This window comes from Helianthus annuus, chromosome 6 (assembly GCF_002127325.2).
Source record: "Helianthus annuus cultivar XRQ/B chromosome 6, HanXRQr2.0-SUNRISE, whole genome shotgun sequence".
NCBI lineage: Eukaryota > Viridiplantae > Streptophyta > Magnoliopsida > Asterales > Asteraceae > Helianthus > Helianthus annuus.
This window is the reverse complement of record NC_035438.2, coordinates 96377971-96403209: the sequence shown is the minus strand read 5'-3', so window position 1 is coordinate 96403209 and position 25239 is coordinate 96377971. Positions and strand designations below refer to the sequence as shown.

At 33.7% G+C, this 25239-nt stretch overlaps 3 long non-coding RNA genes and 1 pseudogene across 3 annotated transcripts; all 4 read left to right on the top strand.

Annotated features, from left to right (window-relative positions):
- The first annotated feature begins 2315 nt into the window (after window positions 1-2315).
- On the top strand, window positions 2316-3247 carry LOC118479845. The gene is made up of 4 exons (XR_004861018.1): window positions 2316-2372; window positions 2498-2595; window positions 2961-3045; window positions 3158-3247. It is a non-coding gene; the product is annotated as an uncharacterized LOC118479845 (long non-coding RNA).
- Window positions 3248-5737: 2490 nt separating this feature from the next.
- On the top strand, window positions 5738-7521 carry LOC118479603 (annotated as a pseudogene).
- Window positions 7522-10181: 2660 nt separating this feature from the next.
- LOC110891062 lies at window positions 10182-20020 on the top strand. The gene is made up of 3 exons (XR_004861016.1): window positions 10182-11310; window positions 12257-12344; window positions 19674-20020. It is a non-coding gene; the product is annotated as an uncharacterized LOC110891062 (long non-coding RNA).
- On the top strand, window positions 12369-17919 carry LOC118479844. Its single transcript, XR_004861017.1, has 2 exons — window positions 12369-17091; window positions 17180-17919. It is a non-coding gene; the product is annotated as an uncharacterized LOC118479844 (long non-coding RNA).
- Window positions 20021-25239: the final 5219 nt, after the last annotated feature.

Genomic DNA, 25239 nt, shown 5'->3' with positions numbered 1-25239 from the left:
TATAAACCAGTTGCATAAGATGGAATGAAGGCTGCAAGTTATGAACTGCAAGCCAGAAAGCAGGGCAGTTCCATAACCTATACGTAAATGAAAGTGAGCTTAAGAGATATTTCGTTTTATACTTGCTAAAATAATTAAGGGAGTATTTATTTATTGATTGATTGTAATTTTGTAGGTTTACACCAGACAGTGGACACAGCAAAGATATGGGAGATCAACATGAGGCATCTGCACATCGCGATGAAGTATGAATGTCTTTTCAAAATTATAAAATGAATTTGTTATTGATTGTTATGATAATTAACGGACATATTGTCATATTGATCAAGATGTAAGTGTTAAGCTTACATTCACACGAATTTTACAAGTGTTGGCTAATTTAATTTGACACTTAATTGCAGCTTGATATGTTACAAGAAAAACATGACATTGTTATAGATAAGGCGAGTCCATCTATCTGATTTATTTATTGGTTATATCATATACATATAGGTAACTGTGTGACAAATTAGTTATATTTCTTTTTCAGTTTCGCCGTGTAAAAGAAAAACGTGAAGAAGTAGAGGCCCAGGCCTGGGAGTTGGAGAAACAGGTATACAGTCAACGTTATTCACATTGTTGTATAAGTTGGGTCTTTAACAATTTTGATTATACACATAACTATGTTCATCTACAAAACTTGTATCATATAGGTCGCTTCTCTAGGAGAAGGAGTATCTTTAGAGGCCAAATTGCTGAGCAGATAATAAAATTTGATTTGCGAGCATGTCATCAGTTTTTTATGCGTAACATTTAGAACATGATACAAAATATGTTTCCACATGAAAGAGGCAGCAATACGTCAAAGAGAGGTAAGTTAAATACAAATTTAAACTGCAGTTAAATACAAATCAGTGATCTTATATAGATGGACCACCGATGAATTCAAAAGTTTTTACTTAAGTAACCCAAGTATAAAACTACTTTAGAGGCCACCCATGTATCAATTTCTAGCCCAGCAAGATATTTGTTGGAAGATTGTAATATTACAAAATGCCCATAGTCTACCTGAGTTATAAATTGACAAAAGTACCCCTGAATCTTTTCAAAAAATGTTTTGAAAATCTATCTTGAGTTGATTTGTTCGAGTAAATTGAGACTTGAGGTATATATTTTTCATTATACAGTCTTTTAGGCAAGATCTTATGACATAAATTGGGATTAATGAAACCAAATCGATACATGGGTGGCCTTTAACTTAGGGGTGTTCAGTATTGATTCGGATTTGAAATTCGACTCAATTTGATTTCGATTCGAGTTCGAATTAAGTAATCGAATTCGAATCGCATACGACTTTATGATTTTCAATTCCATTTGATTCGAATTACAAGTATACATATTTATCTTTTTAAAGTTATAATCTTATACACACACACACATACGGATAAAACCTTCTAAATTTGGGTCTATCTATGAAAATAGTTGAATACATTTATTTTGTCTTTCGAGAGTCACATAAGTGTAAGTTACATCTATAAACATATAATCTATATACTAACAAACCATGGCTGAACTATAAAATAGAGTTAATGACAGCTTCAATAGCTTCATACCATTAGTGGCTGCCAGATGAACAAGTTGGATGGTCATTACAAGCCACTATTTAGACATCAAGTACATATGATGGAGCTAACGATATTGTACTATTCTGATGTAACATACATACAAGGACTATTAAGTAATTTATCATCATAAATATCTTATGTTCCTTCAAGTAACACTTACAAGTTTTTTTTTCATAAAGTAATTTAGGAGGTTGTATGCATTAGTGATACCAATAATGAGAAAGCTCTTAAATGTGAAGATTTAAACACAATTAGTGAGGGTATGCATTACAAAAACTTGGTTTGTTTTGTAATGGTTTGATTTAGGTGCGTTTATTGTACAGTTTTAAATTGAAAGGTGAAGTAAAGTGTAACTATAAAAAATGCTTCATCAAATTACATATTCGGTTTTCGGTTTGGTTTTCGACATTTGTTTGAATAGAATAAACCAAATTTCAATTAAATAATGGTTATTTTATTCAGCCCAAAGTTTTGGCTGAGTCTGTTTAGCCCAACCCAATAACAGATTATGGTAAAAGTTGATGAAAATATTCATTCGGTTTGGTTTGGTTCCAGTGAAGAAATATTCTAACCAAACCGATGGACTAGACTGAATGTTATTTAACAAGACAAGTTATATGTCTCAAAGGTCTATTTATCAACTAAACTACACTGGCATTAACAACCCCTTCCTAATCCTCTGTTTCTTTTTAACCTTTTTAGTGAAAAATAATCTAAATGTGGTTGCATGCTACCTGAACATGAAGGTCAATGGAGACGTCTAATAAAGTAAGTTTCTTTATTTTTTATGTTTTTTTACACTATGATCAGAATATTTTGCATATTTTGCTGGTTGATTTTAATGGATAGTAACTGAAGGCACCTGGACGATTGTTTTTCTATTGTGCAAGTAGTAGATGTTAATCTTGTTCAAGATAAACCATTGTATCGAAGAAGAATGGCTTACATAGAGGCTGGTGATTTTGATGAAGAAAGAGCCGATTTCAGCAAGGTATTATTTTGGTGGTTATATTCATACTTCTATTTCATGTATTTCTAAGAAAAAATTTAGACCAAGCTTGGTTTTGTTTATTAACTGAAACTGGCCGAACTTAACCTAACCAAAAACTGACAAATTAACCCAATAAACCAGACCAAGTAACCAAAAACCGAATGGTTAATAAAATAGATTAACTGAAGACTTCGGTTTCGGTTGAGGCTAATAACCGAACCGCACCGAAGTTTGCACACCCTTAACTATTAGTTCGAGTATTGATTTTCAGCTGGAGTTTCACATTTGACTATTGTACTCAAAAAGGTAATTGCAGTTGGTAGGAGGGTTTAAAGCATAAATTTGTCTTTTGGTGTGAGGTGCAGGAAAGCTGGTGACTAGGGCAGGGGTGAAACATTTGCGTGCAATGGGTGAAACTAATGTGCTGGTAAATAGAAATATAGAGTCAAAGTGAGAAGTTTTTATTATTCGTTTCTTCTCTTCTTTGTTTGTAATCTTTTAGCCATTCATCTTATTTCACGTATGTTTTTTTTTCAATTTTTTTTTGCACGAATGGCTTTAGTTCTTAAAAAAGGACACTACTCTAGCCACAACAGTTATTTATAAATCCATGTTTGCAACAGAAGATGGCACCATCCCTGCAATTTTCCAGGTGATTTTTTTTTTTAAAATCTTCATTATTAAATATAATTCCATTTAAACAATTATTTTCGTTCTTTCACTGATTATAGCATTTCGTCACATGTTTTGGTCAGATGATATATATGACTGGGTGGAGAAAACATGAGTCTCAACAGAAAGCCGAGCGACGTGGATCTACTACTGTATCTTTCAAGGAAATCCAAAAGGAGTTTGGGGTCAAACTTGATGAACAATCGGCCAATGGTAGTGCTACTGCTGCATAATGTCAGAACCGGATGTGATTAAACCCGAGGTATCATATTCATTTTTCTTCTTGATTTATAAATTAAATTCAAACAACTTTTATAGGCCCGTAATTAAACATGTTATCTCGTATCAATGTTGAGATCTTCTCGTATGTCATGAAATAACTTTTATAGAGTAAATTGCCATTTTAGTCCCTGAGGTTTGACTAAAATTGCCATTTTATCTTCAAACTCATAAAAAGAATTAAAAATAAACTGTGATAAGAAACATTAATACGATCATCCATATAAAGTGTTAAAAAAGTAACAATTACATATAAAAAAGAAAACTAATCAGACACTTAAACTCTAATAGCAAGAATCAAGAAACTTTAACTTCAACTCCATGGAGCACTGAACTTCTCGATGTATGTCATTGATCTTTCTCATGAACTCCAGTTCTCTGTCTCCACACTCTATATTACTCGCAATACATAGGTCACGAACGGAAGTATTCGGCATCGCCCTCAGGTCTCTCGAAACCTGGTCTCTTGTCAGCAGACCAAGTTGTAGTCCGTTAAAACACCTCATCAACTCTTGAAGAGTAGACCTATCAGCCAAAACTTGCTCTTCGATTTGTTTAATAAATCGTTGCTTGAAATCCTCAGAATATGACTCCATTTTAATGTATTTATAAGAACTAAAACAAACAATAACAGTTGATCTTCTGCTTTCAGTGAATGAATCTGGGTATGATGAAACAACATCAGAATTGGCAATGGTATTATATAGAATCTGTGACAGCCCAAAGGTCAGATTTAAATGCAACCATTAAATAAAAATTTATATTTAAAAACTATGTACATTTAATGATTTAATGGGAAAACGTGTATAAATATATATTTAAAAACCATGTACATTTAATGATTTAATGGGAAAACAAGTAAAATTAAATATCTAGAAAACCAAATAACAAAATTTAAACCTTCAAAAAAGGTTATCATAATTAGTACATGTCTGTTCATTTACCCTATCAAACATTTTACACACTATAAAGGATCATGATTAGTTTACTTGAAAACATCAACACTTCATTTTTAAAAAACCCTTCACCCTAAAACAAACTGTCCAAGAAACACTAACACTCTTTCTAAATGGCAAGCAAAAGCTTCTACCACTGGTCTGAAACAGCCGATCTTAAAATTGAATTTTCAAGATGGTCACTCGAAGAACAGAGAAAAGATGAAGAACTCAACAAAAAAGTGGCTATGGTGAGTGATAAATATTATAAGCAAACCTGGAGTAGCATTGCACTGCTGGATGAAGTTGTCTGTTCTCCTCCATCAGAGTTTAAAGAAAAAGCAGAAGAGTTTATCACACATCTGCTGAAACAGGATCAGAAGACCTGTGATATGCTTGCTGATCTGCAAATTAAAACAAATAATGAAATTGCATGGAAGAAGGCGGGAGAACGAGATATCCTATTAAGTGTTAATTGTAATGTATAATTTTTAATTTTTAATATTTTTCAAAATCAGAATTTTGTAATACTATTTAATATTGAATGAAGAGTGGTTAAAAGTTTCAAAATCAGAATTTTGCAATTTCACTTTTACCAGTTTCAATAATAACAAAACAATTTCCAAATACAAGTTTTCTTTGTGAACATGTTTCAAGTACTTTGAGGTCAGTGTACTTTGAGGTTAGAGTTGGTGCTTAGTTCGCTGGAGTTTCATTAATTTTAGTACTATCGAGTAAGTTTTCTTTGTATCCTACGATTAATTCATTAGCGTTACCTGATGGTTAGTTATAGTTTAGTGAACATGTTTCAAGTACTTTTAGGTCAGTGTAGTTAACATTGAAAAGTTTTAATGTTTCCTTGAGTTTTGTTATAGTTTAGTGAACATGTTTCAAGTACTTTGAGGTCAGTGTAGTTAACATTGAAAAGTTTTAATGTTTCCTTGAGTTTTGTTAACTTTAAAAATAACGTAAATCTAATCTTTTAAAATTAAGAGAATCGATGCAACTTTGATGTTAAAGGTAAATTCAACCGGTCAGGAAGCAACTCTCGGGGTTAACTTTGCAGAAGTCTACAAAAAATCAGAATTGTACAAGTATGGTGACTTCATCTGTTGATACTTATATAACCAACATGCGCATTCTAATTTACGTTTTTGGTGACACTACAGGAGAAATAAAGAACTGATAAAGGAAAGCAGTAAACCAATACTTATATAACCAATACCATTTGATCCTTATGAATTTTGTGTTAATAGATGATGATTAAGATTCCGTACATCTTTGTTCAGACTATCATCTATTGGGTTATCGTATATGTGATGATTGGATTCGAGTGGACAGCTGTCAAGTTGATTTCTTTTCTTTACGTACTTCACATTTTACGGGATGATGACGGTTTCAGTAATGCGCAATCACAACCGGTAAGACTTGTTGTTAAACTTAAAAGTTCTTAAGGTAAAGGTCTATAAAAATTGGCTCAACTACAACTGTAAAATATTTCAGCGATTACGCCGAACAACACTGCTCAACTAATGATTTAGTTTTTATAAAGATCGTATTATGTGTAATGTGGATTTGGTTTATCTTTGGATTCGTCTTAACAAGACCTTTCCAAAGATATTAAAATTAGTATGTTAAACAAGACCTTTCAAAAAAGTGTAGGTTAAAATTGCTATTAATATTGCATCAGATATGGGATTGCTTTACCTAAATTTTAAAACAAAAGTTATCAATACATCGACATTTTAATAGAAAATCGATTTCAAAGTTCACTAATATTTAAACTAAACTGCAATGTTAAAGTAGCAAAAATACTTGGTGGCCAAACATATTGTTAGAACTGTTAAAGTGAAAATACACTTTATGGATATGTTCAAAGTAAATGGATTTAAAAACATTTAACCAACTAATGTGAATATTGTGAATATATGAGGTCAAGTAAGGCTTGATTCGAATAATAATATAAATCAAGATAACAAGACAGTGGGCAAAAACATGAAATCAAGATAACACCCCTATTTAGAAATTGATAGCTAAATGTTGTCATCTAATATCAGATTGCTTTCGAGGGATTGAAACATCGGGTGTTTGAGGTGTCTTTGGCTGATCTTCAGAATGATGAAGATCATTCCTACAGAAAGATCCGCTTGAGAGCTGAAGATGTTCAAGGAAGAATGTTTTGATCAATTTCTGGGTATGATACAATATTTACATTATTTTTTCCCACATTTAATATAATGAACGGCGTTTAAATGTTAATATTTGCATTTTTTGTTTCCAGGGTATGGATTTTACCACCGATAAGCTCAGGTCGCTTGTGAAGAAATGGCAGTCTTTGATCGAAGTACATGTTGATGTTAAGACAACCGACAACTACACATTGAGGATGTTTTGCATTGGGTTCACTAAGAAGCGTGCTAATCAGGTGAAAAGGACCTGCTATGCACAATCTAGCAAAATCAAGCAGGTATGAAGCTTGTCCGGTTTGCATATGACAACAATGAGGCAGTTTGTCATGTCTAATCTGATTGTTTCATATTGTTACAGATCCGTAGGAAGATGGGGGAGATCATGGTGTCACAAGTTCAAAGATGCGATCTAAAGGAGTTGGTTCAAAAGTTCATTCCTGAATCAACTGGTAGAGAAATTGAGAAAGCAACATCTAGCATCTACCCATTGCAGAACGTTTTCATCCGTAATGTGGTTTACTTTTTTGATGGTGTGTTTTCAAATAAGGTGATTGAAAGATGATAACGTAATAGTGGAGGATCTAATTCTACAGCTTCGGTAGGTGTTTTCAAATAAGGCTTCCTAGATGTTTGAAGACCGACAAATGTCCAACGAAGCAACACTGGGGAGATTTGTCGTTCTTTGTTGGTTTTCAAACATCTATGAACCATTATTTAAGAACACCCTTGCATTTATCGGAGTTGTAGAATTAGATCCTCTACTGTTGGGTTATCATCTTTCAAAATCAATTTCCTTAAATTTATCGATTTTGTTTTTCATGCAGGGATATAATCTGCTTTTTAGTATTTGATTTGGCCGATGACCCATGTTCAAGGATGCTTTATGTTTCAGACTATATGAAGATTGCCTCTTGGTTATCATAAGGTTAAATTTTAAATTAATATGGTCTCATTTGTTAATAAGCTTATAATATTAACACATACTTTTTTTAACATTTTTTATAGGTGTGTTATTATTCATGTTCAAGTTAACCTCTTTCGTGTTCATGTGAGCAAGAAGAGAGGAAGACACAAAGGATGGGTCAAAACGGTTTAGATGATACAGGTTCACGTAATAAGAAGAAACTCTCTATTGCGGAAGTGGTTATCTTGAACATGAGTAATAACACACTTGTCTTCTACCTCCATTGCAAGTAAGGTTCTTTGAATCATTTTGTGGCTCTTTTCTTAAGTCTTTGAGGGAGTTTACACCCTTTCATTATGTAAGGCAATTCAGTATGTATGTATTTGACACATGAAAAGTTGATTGCAGGCATTGCGGTTTTCGACAACAACTTGCGATAACAAATCTGAGGCGTTTGGTATATTGTGTTTTGATCAAGTGAATGAAACTCTGTTGAGAGTGTGAGGGTTTCTTGTAATAACCTCCATTTTACCCTTTGATCTTCTGATCATTTTCTTATATTGTGTTTTGATCAAGTGAATGAGGTTCTGTTTGCTTTACTTTTTTTTCCTGCTTTTAATTGTTTGAAAGTAGGAGCCTGTGATGATATAATGCAACATCCAGGTAAAAAAGACAAAAACTTTTATAAAGATATGTAACTAAACACAAACAATTTAAATTTTAAATGATGTATTATAATCTATTTTTTTAATATTTGATTTCGATGGTTATTAAACTTACCCGTGTGTTAAACTTACCCATGTCCCTGTGGTTTGTGTGAAACATCAAACTGAGCCCCTAAATTCTTTTCTTGCTTTTTTGTTAAGAAATTATTGATTTAATAATTTAAATTAATTGTCTAAAAATAAATGCAATCTAATAATTAACTCTTTTTAAATAAATGCAATCTAATAATTAAATGTATACTATATATAACAAATTATTAAAGCCTAAATTGTATATTAAATGTAAACTTTTAATACATACAATACATAGACAAAACTTCATACCAACTTCGTAGACTTGACGGAACTTACAGACTCGATAACAAAAGACCGTAACATACAATACAGAGACAAAACGTCATACCACCACAACCAATTGTGGATCTTTACTGACGGGTGCACTTCGGAATGTAGCAGATATGAATGAATATAACCCCAGTGTAGCTAATTACATATCTGCCACTAGGGTTATATTCATTCATATGAATGAATATAACCCCAGTGTAGCTCTTCAATTTTCCTTGAAAGTCCAGAGCTCGCTAATTACATATCTGCCACTGGGGTTGTATTCATTCATATGCAATTGATCGTTTTGATCAATCACTTCCTTATGTGCACCGCACCATCTTCTAGGAGGTTGTCAAGTGTTCTCGCCTTCGTAGTTGGTGTTTTGCGTATCTTTACATCCGCAGCCATTCTGTACAATATTTTCACAAAAGACATCACAAACAAACCTGAACAAAGCAAAACAAATCAACCCTCTGTTTTTGCAAAGCAAAACAAACAAAACAAACAAACATAACAAAGCAGAACAAAAACAAAACAAACAAACAGAACAAAAACATCATAAACAAACCTGAAAAACTGAAACCAAAATACTCCAAATCAACCCATTCACAAAAAACTGATTATCATTATCATCATCATGCGGCATTCAGATTAAAATTATCAAAAACTGAAACTAAAATACCCAAATCAACCCTCTGTTTTTTCACAAAAAACTGATTATCAACATCATCATCATGCGACATTCAGATATCATTATCAAAAACTGAAACCAAAATACCCAAATCAACCCTCTGTTTTTTAACAAAAAATTGATTATCACCATCATCAACCCTCTATTTTTTCACAAAAACATTCACAAAAAACATCACAAAAACAGAACAAATGTGACAACTGACAAATTTCCGGGTTAATACGTAGGACTTAATCACTATTTATTTAGTTAATTACGTGCATTTAGACTTAATTATATAATTAATTGGGTCCATAAGGTCTAGCAAGGTCCAGTTAAATGCATGGGTTCACATTTATTGTCGTTGGTATCACCTTATCGTGTAGCGATAAAAGTGTATAAAAAAAAAAACGAGCGTTGGTGGATTATCCGGTAGACTATACAAAAAAAAAGGATGCTGACACGGTTCCAATATGCCTGGAACTTTAAAATTTATGCCATTATTATTATTATACGTTCGGCGAAAAAAAAAATAGATCAAACTTATTACGGATAAGAAAAGTATCGTATTCTTTCGGTTTATCGCATAAATGTAAGTTCGATTTCGTTTTAACATCTATACTTGGGGTTTCTTGCGAAACAATATGTTATTATGAAATTTTTATTTTTGTCTAGTAACATTAGACAAGATTAGTGTGTTAACAAAACTCTAATCACCCGAATAGTTTAATTGCCTAAATATCTAGAAGTTCACTTTTGCAAACAATAAAAGTAAACAAGTCTTACCAAACCATCCATCCCTCCCATATGTCTAGACCACACCACCACACTCTTGTCCTTGTCATTGGATTGGTTGAAAAATAAGTGCACAAGCATGGCAGTAAATTGAGTATGTTGGCAGACGTATTGTATTATTAGATTACAAAACTATCATTCACTCATTTTCAAATAAACATTCACTCTTCCTCCCCTCTGTTGAGCTCGCGACCAAACCCCAAACCCCTTTTGGTCATTTACTAAAATACATAAAAGGCAAGTTTTATACTCCCCTTCTCAATCAAACCCTCATTTTGCTTCAACATTCAGCCGACACCCCCTTAATTCTCTCTCTCTTACTTGGGTCCGGCCACCGGAGCTCTGGCCGGAGCGCGGCGGAGGACGGTGGTGGTTCACGGCGGCGCCACCGCTATGGCGGCGATGAGGTGGTTTTCGGCGGTGGTTCACTGGTGTACCCCCACTAAATCATACCCTCTAAACTCGTTTCTGGGCACTATTTTACCATACGAGCAACAGAGATGGCAGTTACGAACACCGACAGCCGCGATTTTTAATGTTCTTCTCCGGTAAGTCTCTCTAACTCTCATCCATCTTCCTTCTTCTCCTAGATCTGGAAAGATCAGTGATTTTCCGGCCGATTGAGGGTTGTTTCAGGTGAAGACAGATGATAATGAAGATCATTAATGATGATGGTGAGGTCGAAGGTCGCCGACGGCGGCGCTCGGTTGCCGGAATTAATGGCAACAGCAACCGCCAGAGCCGTGACAGCTCCGTTTCAAATCGGTTCAAGCTTCATTTCGAGTATTAGATTCACAGTGGTTCGAGTTTCGGGTCTCGGTTTTAAGCGGGTCAGTTTGGTTCAACGTTTTGGGTCTTGTTCGGTTCTATGTCGGATCAGATTGGGTTTCGGTTCAAGATGTGAACTTGGTTCAGTTATGGCATGGTTCAACAGGTTCGAGTCTTTGTTCAGTCTCGGGTCACATTTCAGTTTTGGTTCGGGGCTCGTTTCGGGACACGGTCAACTGGTCAACGGTTCGGTCAAAGATGGTCAGAACCAGTCAACGCGAGTCAAAGACTCGGTCAAACCCGAGTCAACTCGGGTCAGCAGCAGTCAACACAGCAAAAACTGGTCAACCCGGTTCACATTTTCGATTCGGTGTTCGGATCCATTGCGGTAAACAAAAGTCAACGGTCAAACTTGGTCAACGACAGTCAAAACAGTCAACTCAAAGGCCCGGTAACAAGATTTTAACGTCGCGAGATCATTATATTTCGTTATTTTTAGATTTTAGATTACGCGAACCGAGCTCGAACCCCGTAACATAGTTTATACATTAGTGATTATTTACGCTTTTACATTTAACGAAAATTTTAGATATATATTGTTTGTTGAATACATTGTTGAATTTTGACAAAATAACGACAACTTTTTATTGTCGGGTTATTCCAAAAACAGAGGAAACTCTGCCCGATTTTCGTTAAAAAAAAAAAAAAAACTTGGTTTACGAAACGTATATTGTCATAAAAACGACACTTGTTGAAAAATCCGAGTTTTTATTATAAAATACATATACGGATATATTTATTGTGGGTGACTTATTACTTAACGAAACTTGAGGATTTCTATAAAATAAATATGATCAATTATATTTACTTCCAACGTTTAGAAACATCGAAACCCAATTACCTATACAAAATGAATATGATTATTTATATTTCAAAACATTGATAATTCGAATACTTTCGAATATCTTTACAAAATAAATATAACGGTTTATATTTATCTTAAACGTCGACTTTAAACTTCTAAAGAACTAAATATAATTTTTATATTTATTTCGAACGTTTAGTATTCGGAAATCTTATGAAGTAAATATAGTTATTTATATTACTTTCAATTATTTAGAGTCTGAATATTCTTATAAGACGACCAACACGACATCGCAGGTATATATTTATATTTGGATACATATAAATATATATCTTAATCACTCGAAAACTAAGTCGATCTCGAGACTTAGTTTTATCCTGATTATAAACGGGATCAACTAACAATAATTTGGTTATTTTAAACCAAAATAATGACACCTTTATAGAATCGTTTAGTTAACGATTCGGTAGAGCTCGGACACGTAGTTTAACTACGTTGTTTAATTAGAAACTTATAATTATTCCTTGATTAGGAATGCTCTAGTTGCACGCTAGCGAGTTCACATTCTTGGAATGACACTACGGAATCACGCTAGGCTAGCTTTGCACAGGAATGTCAAGGTGAGTTCATAACCCCCACTTTTTACTGTTTTACATTTTTATAAATGTTTTCGGGGGTGGAAAGACATGCAAGTTTTTGCAAAAGAAAACACTATTTCGATGAACGAAAACACATATTTATAAACCATGTCGCAAATGATTTTCAATGAACTTGAATGGTTTACGAACGATTATACTAAACATACCGGTTTTACAAAACATGCATGATTTTCATGACTAGTGACGAGAATGTCCTAGTTACAACAACGGGACTGGGTTGGCCTGCGTACGAAAAACGAGACAACTCAGTGAGACCATGTCCCCCTTTTCTTTCAACGTTTCGGTTAACAACTTTCAGGGGGAAATACATGTCAAACTTAGGTATGATTAAGTTATGGAATGAACTCTTAGATCATGTGAGCATAGGCTGTAACTGAGGTGCCATTAATCCTTTTGAGGACCAAGGAACAAAGGTTAGATCTAATGGGTACGGGCGAGCCCCACTCACGGTCCATGGGTGACCACTTAGAGTGCTGTTGTGTCCAGCGTCGAGAGTTCGACAATTAAATTGCCTACGCGGGTTGAGTACCTCCTATGTCGTCGCATATATTAATGTCCTCGCGAAACATTAATGATCAACATGTTCATAGACGCTTTTCATACCAACTTACAACACTATAACTTTCAAATGTCTTTAAGATTCATTTGACACAAACTCACAAATACATGGTTTTACAAACTTTGGTAACGTTTTCAACTTATGTACAAGTAAGAGGACGAGTTGGTCTTGCTTACAAAGACTCTTATGGGCTAGACTCACAACATTCATATATCATGCCGAGAAAATGATTTTCCTATACTTTCTCAACAACTTTTAAACCGGTAAAAAAAATAAAAGGATTTGTTTAAAATCTTTTTCAAAACAAACTATGAACTCGCTCAACTTTATGTTGACTTTTTCGCATGTTCTTTCTCAGGTTGCGTTTTCAAAGCTATGGAACGGTTGGAATAGGAGAACCCATGGGAATTTGAGTACTTAGTGGCGTTCACTTTCTAGAAGTCTTAGCATTATTAGCTTCCGCTGTGCAATGAAGATATCGGTCCAGTCACGCCAGCTCTGATATTTCGGGGTGTGACAGATTGGTATCAGAGCTATAGGTTTCAGCGAATTAGGTTTCTGTGTAGAGATACCTAGGCTTTAACCTCACTTTCCCTCTGGGGACTTAGATTTTTAAGACATTGAATACGTATTGAACGCATAGGATTCGAATATGGGTTCCAACCGTTGCCAAGAACAATGAGTCAACTGTTTTGATTTTAAACATATACAAATGTTGTGTCGATACACAGTACATGAAACAATTACACACATAAAGCAAGACAGTGAGAGTTGTGGTAACACACATTTAGGACCTCTGGAAAACTTATGTCGAAATTCATTAAAGGTCCTCACGTAGGAACTATGACTATTAACTCGGGCAAACGCCATCATATTATGTCGTCTATGCTATTTCACTTACCCGAGCAGGTAACCTACGCGGAACAAAACGCTAGTGCACAAGGATACATGAAACTCAAATTATACGTCAATGGATGTCGGAGCACATCACATTCTACGCAGAACGAAACGCCAGTGCACAAGTATACATGAAACTTAAACTACACGTCAGCGGACGTCAAAGTATATCACACACGACTTTCGAGACAAGGCCTTGGGAAAACATGATTGGGCACGATAGCAACGATGCTAATCCCGACAGCGGGAGAACTTCCAACTACAATGTAGCACTTTGCCACGTGATCATGCAAACGACACGAATCTCGCTGAGGTACGTTAGAACAAGATTTCACAACGGCCGGTACTTAGTCTAAAAGAGACTCACAGTTGTTGGCGCTGCAAAAGAAGTCACAGGTCTTCACATCCCCCTATTTCATTTATGGCAATTACACAATGTTCGACATTCCATGGTAATGTCACTTAACAAAAGTTATCACACGAAATTCCATGTAAAGTCCTCAAAATTCTTTTGTTGAAATTCCGACATTTGCATATAGTGAGTAGGTTTTGGTATTTCTACTCCCCCTAATGATCCTTGCATCCCGAAAATTTTCTTTCATAATAGCGAATACTCATTTGCTTCATTCTTGACGAATTCATATGTTACACATGCGTTATTTGTTAAGCATGTGGCTTCACTTGAAATTGTTGCTTTATCAAGTTCAAATATTATTTCGGTATCTTCACTCCTTGCATTGTGATCTAGCTAAACCACATTATTGCATAATGTTGACTCTTTGATATCGAGTCAACGAAACTCGTTGAAACTCCTTTCTTTTCAAGCTACATACATGGTTTTTCGTTGTAACCATGGCAAAACTTTCTTGTTGATACATGTAATCATTGTTGAATTGCGCTTAACCCAAGTTCAATTGATTAAACTTGCTCGTTATATATATTCGATTCAAGATTCCATATGATGGATTGAAGCCATCATATTCGAAATAATCCCAACAAGCACTTCATTTGCTTTGAACCATAACAAGCTTGTTTGGTCTTTGACTTCATTGAATCGTTTCTTTGATCACGATCACCTTGTGGTGACATTTTCACAAATTTGAAGCTTGCGCTAACCTCGTTTACACACATCATGTACGGATTTAATTATTTATCTATTTGTTTATTGATATTAAATCTGCTTTGTTGATTTGTCATATTAAAGCAATCTTAATACACTCGTGTGTTAAGATAATGGTACACAAATTCATTTCGTATTTTAGTGTACCTCTTAACGGTTCTTTCAGCATCGATCGAACATTTTGTGATATTCATTGCTTTTTCATTTTCGATCGAAAACATTATTTCCTTGTTTCATTTTCAATTGAAAATCCTATGAGATTTGTTTGAAACAAACATTCAGATTTACTTCGTTGAACCTTCAGTTGAATTCAACCACGGTGAACTTGTTTGATCACCGTTATTGAAATATTTGAATCACTACAACACCTTGTGGTGTCGGTATAAACTTGTAGCTTGCGCTAATCATGATCGATCATTTCATGCAAAACTACGTACGCTCTTTGCTTGGCTAATCATTTAAATAGTCTTAATGCAACTATGTATTAAGACGATGATACACCAGGTTCGGTTGTATTCCATTTTGGTGTATCCTTGCAACACGTTGATTTTATTCATTTAATGGTTCGAGAGTTGATAACTCATTTTTATGATTCTACTTATTTGAGTTTGTTGAATTCGAGTTTCACTTATGCAACAACCAACGCTAGATTCCGTTGGTAGTAAATTCTATTGTTTCAAAAATTGATTTGCAGTTAGTGAACGTTCATTTGGAATTCCACTGGTTGAATTTCCTATTTTGTTGAACCTAGTAAACCTAGTCACATTGGTGATAGTATCACAACGCTTCGTTCACTTGGCACCGATTTCTGGAACAAAATCAGTTGAACCATTGGTTTCTTATTGATGCAGAATGTCCTTACACTCACGTAATCTGAATAAGTCTTGATTCGATTACGCGGTCATTTACTTTGGTATTACTCGGACTTACCTAGGAATGATATAACTCTGAGGAGATAACATCGTCTAAATTTCGAGGACGAAATTTCTGTAACAGGGGGAGAATGTGACAACTGACAAATTTCCGGGTTAATACGTACGACTTAATCACTATTTATTTAGTTAATTGCGTGCATTTAGACTTAATTATATAATTAATTGGGTCCATAAGGTCTAGCAAGGTCCAGTTAAATGCATGGGTTCACATTTATTGTCGTTGGTATCACCTTATCGTGTAGCGATAAAAGTGTATAAAAAAACGAGCGTTGGTGGATTATCCGGTAGACTATACAAAAAAAAAAGGATGCTGACACGGTTCCAATATGCCTGGAACTTTAAAATTTATGCCATTATTATTATTATACGTTCGGCGAAAAAAAAAATAGATCAAACTTATTACGGATAAGAAAAGTATCGTATTCTTTCGGTTTATCGCATAAATGTAAGTTCGATTTCGTTTTAACATCTATACTTGGGGTTTCTTGCGAAACAATATGTTATTATGAAATTTTTATTTTTGTCTAGTAATACTAGACAAGATTAGTGTGTTAACAAAACTCTAATCACCCGAATAGTTTAATTGCCTAAATATCTAGAAGTTCACTTTTGCAAACAATAAAAGTAAACAAGTCTTACCAAACCATCCATCCCTCCCATACGTCTAGACCACACCACCACACTCTTGTCCTTGTGATTGGATTGGTTGAAAAATAAGTGCACAAGCATGGCAGTAAATTGAGTATGTTGGCAGACGTATTGTATTATTAGATTACAAAACTATCATTCACTCATTTTCAAATAAACATTCACTCTTCCTCCCCTCTGTTGAGCTCGCAACCAAACCCCAAACCCCTTTTGGTCATTTACTAAAATACATAAAAGGCAAGTTTTATACTCCCCTTCTCAATCAAACCCTCATTTTGCTTCAACATTCAGCCGACACCCCCTTAATTCTCTCTCTCTTACTTGGGTCCGGCCACCGGAGCTCTGGCCGGAGCGCGGCGGAGGACGGTGGTGGTTCACGGCGGCGCCGCCGCTATGGCGGCGATGAGGTGGTTTTTCGGCGGTGGTTCACTGGTGTACCCCCACTAAATCATACCCTCTAAACTCGTTTCTGGGCACTATTTTACCATACGAGCAACAGAGATGGCAGTTACGAACACCGGCAGCCGCGATTTTTAATGTTCTTCTCCGGTAAGTCTCTCTAACTCTCATCCATCTTCCTTCTTCTCCTAGATCTGGAAAGATCAGTGATTTTCCGGCCGATTGAGGGTTGTTTCAGGTGAAGACAGATGATAATGAAGATGATTAATGATGATGGTGAGGTCGAAGGTCGCCGACGGCGGTGCTCGGTTTCCGGAATTAATGGCAACAGCAACCGCCAGAGCCGTGACAGCTCCGTTTCAAATCGGTTCAAGCTTCATTTCGAGTATTAGATTCACAGTGGTTCGAGTTTCGGTTCTCGGTTTTAAGCGGGTCAGTTTGGTTCAACGTTTTGGGTCTTGTTCGGTTCTATGTCGGATCAGATTGGGTTTCGGTTCAAGATGTGAACTTGGTTCAGTTATGGCATGGTTCAACAGGTTCGGGTCTTTGTTCAGTCTCGGGTCACATTTCAGTTTTGGTTCGGGGCTCGTTTCGGGACACGGTCAACTGGTCAACGGTTCGGTCAAAGATGGTCAGAACCAGTCAACGCGAGTCAAAGACTCGGTCAAACCCGAGTCAACTCGGGTCAGCAGCAGTCAACACAGCAAAAACTGGTCAACCCGGTTCACATTTCGATTCGGTGTTCGGATCCATTGCGGTAAACAAAAGTCAACGGTCAAACTTGGTCAACGACAGTCAAAACAGTCAACTCAAAGGCCCGGTAACAAGATTTTAACGTCGCGAGATCATTATATTTCGTTATTTTTAGATTTTAGATTACGCGAACCGAGCTCGAACCCCCGTAACATAGTTTATACATTAGTGATTATTTACGCTTTTACATTTAACGAAAATTTTAGATATATATTGTTTGTTGAATACATTGTTGAATTTTGACAAAATAACGACAACTTTTTATTATCGGGTTATTCCAAAAACAGAGGAAACTCTGCCCGATTTTCGTTAAAAAAAATAAAACTTGGTTTACGAAACGTATATTGTCATAAAAACGACACTTGTTGAAAAATCCGAGTTTTTATTATAAAATACATATACGGATATATTTATTGTGGGTGACTTATTACTTAACGAAACTTGAGGATTTCTATAAAATAAATATGATCAATTATATTTACTTCCAACGTTTAGAAACATCGAAACCCAATTACCTATACAAAATGAATATGATTATTTATATTTCAAAACATTGATAATTCGAATACTTTCGAATATCTTTACAAAATAAATATAACGGTTTATATTTATCTTAAACGTCGACTTTAAACTTCTAAAGAACTAAACATAATTTTTATATTTATTTCGAACGTTTAGTATTCGGAAATCTTATGAAGTAAATATAGTTATTTATATTACTTTCAATTATTTAGAGTCTGAATATTCTTATAAGACGACCAACACGACATCGCAGGTATATATTTATATTTGGATACATATAAATATATATCTTAATCTCGATCTCGAGACTTAGTTTTATTCTGATTATAAACGGGATCAACTAACAATAATTTGGTTATTTTAAACCAAAATAATGACACCTTTATAGAATCGTTTAGTTAATGATTCGGTAGAGCTCGGACACGTAGTTTAACTACGTTGTTTAATTAGAAACTTATAATTATTCCTTGATTAGGAATGCTCTAGTTGCACGCTAGCGAGTTCACATTCTTGGAATGACACTACGAAATCACGCTAGGCTAGCTTTGCACAGGAATGTCAAGATGAGTTCATAACCCCCACTTTTTACTGTTTTATATTTTTATAAATGTTTTCGGGGGTGGAAAGACATGCAAGTTTTTGCAAAAGAAAACACTATTTCGATGAACGAAAACACATATTTATAAACCATGTTGCAAATGATTTTCAATGAACTTGAATGGTTAACGAACGATTATACTAAACATACCGGTTTTACAAAACATGCATGATTTTCATGACTAGTGACGAGAATGTCCTAGTTACAACAACGGGACTGGGTTGGCCTGCGTACGAAAAACGAGACAACTCAGTGAGACCATGTCCCCCTTTTCTTTCAACAAAAACATCACAAACAAACCTGAAAAACTGAAACCAAAATACTCCAAATCAACCCATTCACAAAAAAATCTTAAAATCATCATCATCATCATGTGGCATTCAGATTATCATTATCAAAAACTGAAACCAAAATACCCAAATCAACCCTCTGTTTTTTCACGAAAAACTGATTATCAACATCATCATCATGCGACATTCAGATATCATTATCAAAAACTGAAACCAAAATACCCAAATCAACCCTCTGTTTTTTAACAAAAAATGATTATCATCATCATCAACCCTCTGTTTTTTCACAAAAACATTCACAAAAAAAACTGATTATCATCATCATCATCATGTGACATTTAGATTATCATTATCAAAAATTGAAACCAAAATACCCAAATCAACACTCTGTTTTTTCACAAAAACATTCACAAATAACTGATTATCATCATCATCATGCGGCATTCAGATTATCATTATCAAAAACTGAAACCAAAATACCCAAATCAACCCTCTGTTTTTTCACAAAAACATCACAAATATCAAAAACATATATAGATAAGATGATGATCCAAACCTCTGTTTTGAAGATGAAGATGATGAAGACGGATGAAGATGATGAAGATGGATGAAGATGATGATGGTCGGTGTAAAACAGAAAAAGTAAGGTTCACAAGATTTGAAGATGGATGAAGAAGATGAAGATGAAGATGGATGAAGATGATGCGGTGTTGAGAGTTGAGAGAGAGATTTGGAGATTTTTTGAGAAGTGTGATGATGATGATGATCGATAGATGGATTTGAGGTATTTAATCAGGATTTTAATTAAAGAGTTATTTAACTAATCAATATTTTAATATTTGATTTATAATCACTCTTTTTTTTGGAAATAAATTTTTTGTTATTTATTAAGAAATTTTATAAATGGATCTCTTTTCTTTTTTTAATAAGGAAACTGAGTTATTTACAGTTGTAGTACACTAAATATTTCATTTTTCAATTCAGTTGGTATATTAATAATGGCCTTTTAAACTCTAACCCATTATTAATGTTAATAGGATCAAATATATGGGCTTTATTGAATTGTTCAATAACATTAACTTATTTAAATTAGGTCATCTTTTTATTATTAGACAACATAAAATTAGGTCATGCTTTCATTTTAGACAACATATTATCAATTAGTTAGGTTATTTCTATATCAAAACTTAGCTAATAATTTTTTCGTAACACAGTAATAAAATTTTTATGTTCTAACACATATTGGCTTTAACATTGTTTTATAAAGATATGTAACTAAATACAAACAATTAAATGATGTATTATAATCTATGCTATCGTAATAGTATCAAAAACTTCACAAACAAACCTTCTGTTTTGATACTATTACGATAGCATAGAACAAAAACAAAACAAGCAAACATTAAACAAAGTAGGTAATAGAAACCTTCGAAGAACAAACAATATTTTCACAAAAACTTCACAAACAAACCTTCTGTTTTAATACTACTACGATAGCATAGAACAAAAACAAAACAAGCAAACATTAAAAAAAGTAGTTTTTTAACATAGTCCTAATTTATCAAATATTACATACATATACTACAATCTAAATTTCTTAAACACTAAAAATCTAAATTCTATCAACAAAACATGTTTAATATCTATACCCAAACAACGTCACTGTCAAAAAACAGTTATAATCTTCCGATTAAGTATCATAAATAGACAAAATCGACAGAATCTACATGTAAATAATCAACAACATTGACTCATACAACGTAAAAAGAAAGCCAAATGATAAGAATTTTTTCGATCAAATCAACCAAACATACTAAAATAGTAAAACATGAAATTGAAGGTGAAGAGAATACTGTAGTGGATTCGGCGATGATTATCCGGTATCGATTGATCTCCGTTCATTTTCTGGGTATTTTGATTCTTCCCTCTGAATCGATAGAACTTGTGTAAGGGTTATGAAGATATTCAATCGTCGATGATTTTTACAAAACCCAATGCTACTGAACAAATATTTAGTTTTCAACATATGGGCTTGGGCTTGGACCAGATTTAATAAACAGGTTTTGGACTTGGACCACATTTAGTAAACAAGGTTTGGGCTTGGACTAAATTTATAAACAAAGAATATTTGTGTTAGTAAACATGTTTTGTGGGTTCGTTATGTTTCTCTTGTGTCTAAACTTAATTAGTCGACAAGTTGGGAATGACAGAATCCGTAGGGGCTTTTTCGTACTTCGGTTAGGTTTACATATAAACGTTATTAATGTATTCTTAAGTATAACGCGAATGTGAATTCATTAAATAATTTCACATCATATTTTACATATAAACGAAGGCTTACATTCAATGTTTACGATGTATTCGCGCCCGTCGGGCGGGTGTCCACCTAGTACATATAATAAAAGAAACCATACTAGGGACTTGTCATCATATTAGGCTTTCTCTTATAGATAATTATTATTTTAATTTAATCTATTTTAATTAATAATTAATTATAGATAATCATCCTATTAAATATTATTTAGTTTAATATCTTATGGATAATTACTATTAATTTAATCTCTTCTAACTAATTATAGATAACTCTCCTACTAAATATTATTTTGTTTAATCTCTTTTACTTAACTATAGATAATTATTATTTATTTTAAATTTAATGCATACTTATCATTTATAATATTAACTAGGTTAGAACCCTGTGTATTACATGGGTTGAATAAAATAAATATACTTAGTAACTACATACGGTTTTTGCAATAAGATATTATTAATTTTTTTAATTAAAATTTTAAATTTGAATCCGGAAGTAATATATTAGTAAACTTAATACATAAATCGAAAGTTAATAACAAACTCGACCGTGAAATGAAACCGATGACTATTTTGATCGGTTTCACGGTTTTAAATCGAATTGTTAACATCCTTAGTAATAACTAATAAGGTTAATTTGTGTTTTTTTTATAATAAGCTATTAAAATAACTTTTGAAAATATTGTAAAACCACAAAGTTTGAAATATATATATATATATATATATATATATATATATATATATAGGGGAAGGTTCATTTGAGAATATAATTTTATAGAGAAGAAAAAGAACAAAAGGGTATGATTGTAAAACATTAAATAGTTTTTTTCTTATCTCATTTACTATTATGTTTGACTAATTAATTAGTCATTAAGACTATCATCCTCCACACTAAAATTTTTTCCCTACACACATCAAAAGTTAACATACACATTTCGAAATTTATCCTACACATATTGAAATTTGTCCTACACAACTAGTAATTTATCCTACACGCCTCGTATTTATCCTACACTATAAATTAATTTTTATTTTTATTTTTTGAGAAAATATATATCTTAAAAATATGTTACAAATTTAATATAATTAGTTATTAAAGATGAAACTACCAATTAATGATGTATGTAACTTTACCAATATACCCTTATAGTTACATTAAGTACAAATATTAAATGAAGTCTAATGAAGCATTCTTATTGGTTGAAATTTCTTCTTTTTTCTTCTTACAAAGAATTTCTTCTCATTTGAACCCTCCACTATATGGGTATATATATATATATATATATATATATATATATATGTGAAAAGTCTATTTTTCCTAGAAAGTCTAGGAAGGAATAAGAATTGGACATGTGTCATTAAGGGATTTTAAGTAGAAGGGCTATCATGTAATTTCACATTTTAATTTTATTTTTGGAATGTATCTTCATTAACTAAAATTCCATGATTTTCGGAATTTTTATTATTTTCGAATTCAAATCTGGAAGTCAATGTGTTCATTAACTAAAATTCCATGTCACATTACATCGCATATTCCATTGTTCAGAAGATTACTGGAATTTATCAGCATGTTCTTGGTGTTGTGTTTTAACAGTTTACAGGGCTAAAGTCAATTTTTTATAGATCCCACAATATAAAGATGGTAAAACACAGGAGGTATGAATCTGATTGTTGTTAAAACACAACTGTATGAATCTGATTGCTGTTAAAACACAACTGTATGAATCTGTTTGCTATTAAAACACAACTGTATGAATCTGAATGCTAAAACACAACTATATGAATCTGCTTGCTATCAAAACACATTTGTATGAATCTGGATGCTAAAACATAACTGTATGAATCTGAATGCTAAAACACAACTGTATGAATCTGCTTGCTGTTAAAACACATCTGTATGAATCTGCTTGCTGTTAAAACAGAACTGTATGAATCTGTTTGCTGTTAAAACACATATGTATGAATCTGAATGCTAAAACACAGCTGTATGAATCTGCTTGCTGTTAAAACACATCTGTATGAATCTGGATGCTAAACCACAACTGTATGAATCTGCTTGCTGCTAAAACACAACTGTATTAATTTGCTTGCTGTTAAAACACATCGTCAAGAAAACGGAGATGATAAGAACAATATTTGAATGGTGATGATGAACTCGGAGATGGTGGAGATGGAGAAGTGTTTTAATTTGATCCGGTGCTCTCCATCGTTTCTAAAGTTATCTTCTTCCATGATTGTAGTTATTTTTGGTAGGGATTGGGGTTTCCAAGATGGGTTTGGAGAGAGAGAGAGAGAGGGGGAAAATCGCTTAAATTTAGGAACTGGGCGGTTATCTAATTGATTTAAAACACGGCCAATGACAAAATTGCCCCTACTCATTTAAAACAATCAATTAATTAAACTCAAATATTACAAGATTGCCATTGATTTAATCTCAACCCTTAAACACATCAATCGGATGGACCAGGTCGCTTCCTAGACTTTCTAGGAAAAACACACTTTCCGTGCGAACCCTACTCTATATATATATATTTGTTTGATGAAGATATAACTTAGTTTTATTATATATTTAGAGTTTGAACCTGGATTATAAACCTGGTTAAATCAGTATTTAGAGAGAACAAGTATACTTTATATACTTTAATATTTCATTTCTTAACTATTTCTTTTATTTTCACTTCTTATTACTAACTATTTAATATTTCATTGATTCCACTACGTGTCCCCATAGGTATATAATGTGACACTTCGGATTTTCCCGGACAACCATTCCTGTATTCAACCTACTTGTATATATATATATATGACTTATATATTAAATGAAAAAGTTGTGTATTGTTTTGATGTTCTATGTGATCCTTGCATTGTGTGTATGTATGATATGTATATACATATATAGGCATGAGTGTGTATTATATATATGTGAGCCGAGACCCGCAAACCCGACTCGAGACCACCCGGTCTCGAGTGAACCGTGAACAACAAAAGGGGGCCGGTTGTTTGGTTTGGGCCGATTAAGGCCTTGTGGTCGAGAACCCAACCCGGAACACCCCTAAGCCCACTCGAGATCCTATATAAACCAACCCACCCCTCCCTTAACCATTTTTACAACACTTTCCTACTCTCCTCTCATCTCCTCTCACTAAACCCTAAAACCCTAAGATCATCAACCTCCTCTCATCTCCTCTTCCTACTCGGAACCAACCGGAGACACCAAGGCCCCCGGATCGAGCTCAAGATCACCATCCGAAAGTCGGTTCATCGGATCTTCACACCCTCTACATCAACCGGTTAGTGTTTTGTTGGTTAATATGGTTCTCGGTTGATTAATAGTGGTATGTTAGATAGCATTGTTATTGGTTAGTGCTTGATTGTTGATGTAGTAGTTATGAAATGCTTGTTTGGTGATAAAAGTGGTTGCTTGAAATGAATCTTGTGTCTTAATGAAAATGATCCGATTTTGTGATAAATAGTTTTGTTATTCGGTTAATGTTAGATGCTTGTTTGAATGATTTTGACCGAATAATATGCATGATTTGCTTGATCTCACGAGTTGTGATTTATGATGAAGCATGCTAGACTAGGAACCGAGAATAATAATGCCGATTATGTTAAAACAGATTGTGTTAAATATGTGTTCTTTGATCTTATGGTTTTGTGCTTAAATGATGAATGTGGTTCGAATATTGTTTGATTTTGTGATGAACAGTTTGAAGATGGTTTGTATATTCAAAATATGTGTGTTTGATCCATTTTAGACAAGGGTTAGACAAGAAAACATGTTTTAGTGGCATAGTACAACCTGATTTCATGAAATTGCAATTC